Below are 7045 nucleotides of genomic sequence, written 5' to 3' on the forward strand. Positions count from 1 at the left end.
TCTATCTATCTATCTATCTATCTATCTATCTATCTATCTATCTATCTATCTATCTGTCTATCTGTCTATCTGTCTATCTATCTATCTATACTTCTCTCCCTAATCTTCATCATGTCAAACATACTGTGTTTTTCTTGCGTGATATATTCTGTGTTTCCTCTCTTCTCTTTTCCTTTTGTCGTTATGCTTAACTTTTGGCAAGGGTTCACGCACTCTGCAATAAATTTGTTTTGATGCAGGACGACAAACACGTGCCAAAGTAAAGGGTAGGCAATACCCTGCCCATCACTATTGGCCTACCCTCACTTCACGTCGACTCGATTCTCCGCCATGTCTCACCCCATTTTACTGTCTTAAAACAACTAACAAAAGTAAATGGTAAACGAATAAAGACAAACCACCAAGCAAAAAACATTTTTTAAAAAAATAGATAGACAGGCAAATAAAAAAACCCCAGAACAAAACAAACAAATAAACCAGCAAATGAATAATAACAAATAATGCAAAACGAGACAAAAACCACCTCCCCCCCCGGAGAGATAAACACACCCGTATTTTTTTCATTCAACATTGACTGAGTTCAAAATGTAGCCAACCAATTCTCACTATGCCCAATATCACTTCCCATAGGAAAGGACCAGAGAAGAAAAAGGCCTGTTCTGGAATCAAGAGCCTACGAAAATAGAAGTCATGTCGTTGTGTGCGGGTACAGGGTGAAAAACATATTTGCTAACTTCTTGACAATGGACCTTGTATTAACATAAAAGTGCACCTGATTTGTCAGGGCATTAAAACCGTACCGAGTTTCGACGAATGCTTAATGAATCATAAATAGTTCTACTGCATTGCTCAAAACACACACAACTGCTGAAATATTCCACAGTTACGAATGTCATCCAGAAACAAAAGATTTCAGTTGAATAATAAAAAAAAATTGTTTCAGATTAACAAGAATTAGAAATCATTGAGTTTTTTTTATATTTTTTATTTCGATTTTTTTTTTTAATGATGACCTTCTTAAACAAATAACTCGAGTCTGCTGGCGAGGAATCACTCGTGTGGCTTGATACTGCTCACGTCATGCATTTATTTCACTGTTTGTGGTTTTTTGTGTGTGCGTCTGTCGATAACGGTCGGAATGTTCGACATATTATTCTGTACCAAAGTTCAATGCTCTAGCAGATTCGAACTCCTTTCTCATGTTCTCTCTTTGAGCATCCCTTCTATTTCCATTTCTATATGTGGCGTAACGGTTAAGCATTTCATTGTTGTACGCAGGAGACCCGAGTTCAATTACCAAGTGAGCAGAAATTGTTATCGAATATCTCAGTTCTTCTACCAAGATGTTGTATCCCTCTCAGCCGGCCTCGTAAATGACCGACATGCATTAGAAATTACATACATTTTCTTAAGTAACAGGTTTGAACATTTTCAACGTGTTCTCATTTCGATCAGCCCCTTCTGTACCAGCCTTGACCTGTTTCTTCAGGAGTCTCGCTGCAGACATGACCAGTGTTTTCTCCAAATCTGGCTTCTGCAGACGCAGGACGAGAAAGGAAGTCACCAAAGTTCGTCCCATAATTCTCTGCTTTTGGTATGTCTTCCTAGTCGGGGCCCTAACTTTTTCAGTATCTTGCCAACGCCACGAGGGAGTCAAGGGGTCACAGTGGGGCAAAGGGCACGCTATGACCATGTCAGACATTGTGAGTGAGCAGGTTCTGGATCAGCTGACGATGTGTGAATGGAGCGACCCTGTTCTGTTGTGTGGTTCTTCTCACCACTTGGCGCTGTGCGACATTTTGTTTACATCCCTCAGTGACAGGAACTTCCAAGTGATGTGGGTATCGGGAGTGGACGACTTGCCAGAGGTGCAAGTTTTACAGCTGATGGAGAAGCTCATTGTCGCTGAGAGTTACGTCAATTTTGTTGTAGTTTCGGTCAAACCGGAAGTGATGATGTTCCACGCACAGTTGCTCCATGACCGGATGAATACAACCTCCATGCTGCCGCACAGACTTTTTTGGCTTTTTGCACTGACGTCACGCACAGAAGAACAAAGATTGCTGACGTACCAGAAACATTCGGTTTTCGATAACGTGGCGTTTTTTATTGCTTATGGGAACAAAGAACAGGAAAAGATATATACTTTTATGTGGCATGCACATGTAACTTCAGACAACTCCAGAATAAGTTGTCCTTCTAAAGTGGACTTTTCAAGTGAGAAAGAAGTAGCGTCGTGTAAGTTGTTTCCAAACAGACGATACGGAATGAATGGAAGAGAATTACAAATCCTAGCTAAAGAGTTTCCTTTAGATTTTACTGTGCGAAAAATGGATGAAGAAACGGGAATCTTCCAATACCAAGGATTTCTTGTAGATGTTTTAGACGCGCTTGCTGAGAGCGCAAACTTTTCATACCTCATCCACCCCCGACCGGGAATCCAAGAAGTCTCATGGGAAGATTTCCGAGACTTGGTGAGCAAGGGTGAGTACAGCCTGGGTTTGTCTCTGTACTCACAGACAACGTCAGTTGTCAGTAATGGCGTCGTGTCCACGCCAGTGACGTTCGACTCTGTCTCCGGTGTATACAATTACCGAGAAGAAACTGACAAAACTATACCTCTGTTCCTAATCCATCTCAAAAGTTTGGTGGCCGTCAGCGTGATTCTAGCCGCCCTAGGTACGTCAACGCTCTACTCTCTTATAGAAAGGGTCTGGGTTCGAACCATTGGCCCCAACCGTTTACTTTCCTTGAAGAAAGATGGCACCTGCAACACACATAACTCAGGAGACCGCATATTTCACACGCCACCACACGTTCCTGAAAGGAGCAACCAAACTGGGCTTGCACAACCGAGGGCAGAGTCCAGAGATGGTGATGTGCTATTTGCAGAAAACGGAGAAAGTTGTTCGTATTTAGGTCTCATCTGTGGCCATCTCCTGACTTTGATATCCAAAAGCTGCTTACCCAGACCCCAACAGATGTCGCTGCGTATTCTGCTGTTTTTCTGGGGTCTGACTGTGGTCATTTTCATGGCTGCAGTCACCGGTTCACTGACCGCTGACCTAGTGGGAACCCGCAGCCAGGCCCCCATAATCTCGACCAAAGACCTCGTGGAGAGAACAGACTACAAGATGGTAGCCCCCGGGGTAGGTCAGGCCATCAGCGTCCATTACATAGAGAGAAATGACAGATATACTCACAGACAAACACACAGATTATAAAACTTGTCTATTTTCCTTATCGTTTCCCCATCTGAAACGTTTCTGATTGCCGTAAGTTTGTGATTATCTTTAATTCTATTTTCATCTATCTATCTATCTATCTATCTATCTATCTATCTATCTATCTATCTATCTATCCACAGTTACAGTCCCTCCTGTTGTTCATTACACCCACTCATTGTATCATTAACATTAGTTTACTTTACACAACAGCAAAACGAACGAAAAGCTAGAACATACACAATTGAATTTGAAGACCTGGAAACAAGACTAAATCTATCTCCATTAATTTTTTGCAAAATGTATATAAACAACACCCCCTCCCCCCCCCCCCCCCCCAGATTCAAACTTGCAATTTCTGCACAATCATTTGCCTTCTCTCTCCCTTCTCTCGCCATCACTAACCATGCAGTGTCGTGTGTACATTCTGAGGATCAGGAGAGTCATCTCTATAGGCAGCAACAACCGAAAACTTGAGAATTTAGACTTAACCCTCGTTCGCCTGGGGTCATTCTGTACCCCAAGGGTTGTATTCTTCACATTAAAATTGTAGAATACTAATTCTAGTGCGAAGATCTCTTTGAAACTTTCAGTATTTCTAAAAAATCATATTGACAGACTGCTATGTTAAGCGGACGGATCGGATTAACGAGTAAATTTCCTCTTTGGAAAGTGGTGGCACTGAGTTCCCCACGTCGTGTGGATACGATAGTAAAACTAAAACACGACGCACGGACAGGGTTAAGCACGGTCTTGTTCTCAGACTGATCTTCAAGCCTGCTTAATCTATCATCACACGGCAGGTCGATACGCTGATATCCTCTTGTCTCTTATTGTTTGTTCAACTTGCAGAAAGCAAACTCCTCCCTTTCGTGACCGTGTCTTCTCATGCTCTGTCCCCCCCCCCCCCTCCGTGCCCCCCCCCCCTCCCACACCCGCGTTCCAGGAATCGTCCGTGTACCAACTTCTTCTCCAGTTCACCGGACCTCTCCAGCAACGCCTGGCCAGTGACCTGTCGCCGGTGGCCTACGACCTTCTGGATGGATCCACAGAGTCCCGACTGAACATTATCCTACGGGACAAAGTGGTTTTCTTGTACTACAGGTCAGTGATATATTTTTTTTTAAAGAGTGATTTGTTGGCGGGTGTTCTGGTGTAGCCTGCTCCTTCTTTCCCATCAAGCATCTACTTTGTCCTGATCTCTTCTCCTTCTTTTATGTGTTTGTTACTCTCTTGTAAAACCTCTAATCTTCGGCACGTATATGCCTTATTGTGCTGCAAGTGCCGTAAAACTTTTACTAAAACTGAATGTAAAAAAGAAGGTCATTAGAGCGCCACCCTGGCAAAATAGTTTAGCCCTGATTTTTATGAGTAGTCTAACTTCATTTCTAGTCAAATGTATTGTATCACTTCGAGGAAATAAAGCTTTGTTTCATATTTTAGTCAAATAAAACTCTGACTAATAAGCGTTTATTTCTCAGGGTTTTTTTCGTAGCTACAATCCACATTTAGTTTTTATCGATATTTTTTGTTCCCTGAAAAAAATCCCACTTCTCTCAAAACTTCTCAGCGTGGTCCTATTCCCATGGGTACTAATTCAAAACTAAAACACTCTGTATCACAAAAGATGTCCCTATCACAGCTGTGAAGTTTAATACATACCTCTAAACCTTCCTTGATTCCAAAAGTATTGAAGATGTCTCTGTTTTTGAGCATATCAAGGAATTGAGAATAAAGGAAGTCAAGATCTGAATGGAGGGGGGGGGGGTAATACTTGGGCAATCTACTCCCTCTATGTGTACCGCCCAGGCAAAGCTATAGTCTACCATGGAATCATACATAATATTTTGAACTCAGTAAATATTTCAAGAAAAATAACTACCGTTGTCTTTTCTCAGCTCTATATTTTCTCAAACTTCTCAAAAGAGCCCGAGTCAAAATACCAAACTCAAGCATTGACTGAAAATATCTTTAAATCAGGGGCAGGGTGGATTGCAAGGGGAGGTGGTATCACATTTTATTTGGTGACAAGTACCATCCTTTTGGCTGAGTGAATTACTATTAACGGTAGAAGAACAATTGCCCTCAATTCTGAACTAACTTGACATAGTACGCAAATTTAGGGTCTTCATTCTCTACAGGGGGCCACATTTAGGTTGCTGTGACGTCATGTGCGAAAGATGTTTTAACTTATTATGCTGTATTCTAAGCTCTCATTAGTTAAAAGCTTTTTAAAAATTACACGTAGGTTTTACCGACTACTCGTTGGTGGAAGTTGATTGTGTTCAGGGCAAATAAAGTTATTGGTATCTTCGTAAAGCTCGTTTATGTGCCTTTCTTTAGGTGGAAAGAATACCCATCTCGTGTCTTGAATAGACGTCGAGATTTTAGCTGTTAAAGTTAAAGGAGGTGCGGTCACCTGGGTATCAGACAAAAAATCAACGAGAAAATGGCCACCAACGTTTGGTCACTTCTAAAGCTCGGGTGTCACCATGATGTCACATATTTTGCTTTTTTTTTCCTTTATATTTTTTTGTTCTCTCACGTGCTGTCGAATATTAACTTTACCCCCCCCCCCCCACACACACACGCTTTTCGCCTTGAAACATACAAATTCTCCCCCCCCCCCCTCACCCCACCCTCTCCTTTTTTCAACCCATCCCACTCCAGGAGCCTTCTTGGCGTGCTCCAAAATTCTTCCAGACCGGACCAGAACCTTGTGATAATGAAGGAGAGTCTGTGGATGACCAACCGAGGGTTCATCTTGCCAGACTCATCTCCGGTCGGCGATGTGATTTCTGCCCAGCTGTTCCAACTGCACTATTCTGGGATCATCGGGCAAATCCGAAAAAGCTACATGCCAAAAGTTCAAAAGCAAAAGAGTGTACAAATACGGAACAAAAACAAGATTACTTTGACGTGTGTCCTTCTGATCTTTCAAAATCTTGGTATTTTTCTTTTAATCAGTCTGGTTGTTTTGGCTATAGAATGGTTCTGGAATTGGTTACGTGGAGTTTTCAATAAATGTTGTCACACCTTGATGACCATGTCCAAAGGTGTACTGCTGTAAAGGAGACCTGAAAAAGCAAACTCATTTTAATGGGGCAATACAGGACAGGGATGTTAGAATTTCCTAGACGGTTAGGATACGTTTTAAAGCCATCAAACAAACGTATGACTACTATAACATCATCATAAACAGGAAGGAAATGAACACTGAAGTGCTCCAAATGGAGGAATGGGAATGAACTACCAATACGAGGCCACTGATGTTCTTTGGCCTCAATCAACAGGAGCTAAAGCATTCTCTACAACCACACACATATTATATTGCATATCCCAGTTTAATGTCAACAGTTCATTTCCATTGGAGCTACTGCCTCTTTCTCGAACATTCTGGTACGGCGTGTCCAAACATGCCGTGACAGATGGTTCTATACTGGAAGCTACAGGCGTAGTATTGTTTTAGTACAGGTTTTACGACACTCTCAACTGCATAAGGTCAAATGAGCGCCAAGGTGTGGATGTCAACAGAGATGTCCTTACAGGGAATCAGACTTACTCTGCTCACACCTCTAGCTTCAACAGCACTAAGTCTGCCTCGACTATCAAGGCAGCCCGGAAAAAGCGGGCCACCAGAATGTGACAAACATACAAAAGAAGTAGAGAAAAAAATAATGACGATAGTAAGGGTTAGGAGAGAAAAAGCAGCAGTTCCCTGTTTCAGTTCAGGCACAGTTATGAACATGACATTGATGAATCAGCGAATTTGCAATTACAATTCTACTGTGCATTAGAACTCGAGAAGTTAATGCCCCCCC

Source organism: Aplysia californica, unplaced genomic scaffold (assembly GCF_000002075.1).
Source record: "Aplysia californica isolate F4 #8 unplaced genomic scaffold, AplCal3.0 scaffold00215, whole genome shotgun sequence".
Lineage (NCBI taxonomy): Eukaryota > Metazoa > Mollusca > Gastropoda > Aplysiida > Aplysiidae > Aplysia > Aplysia californica.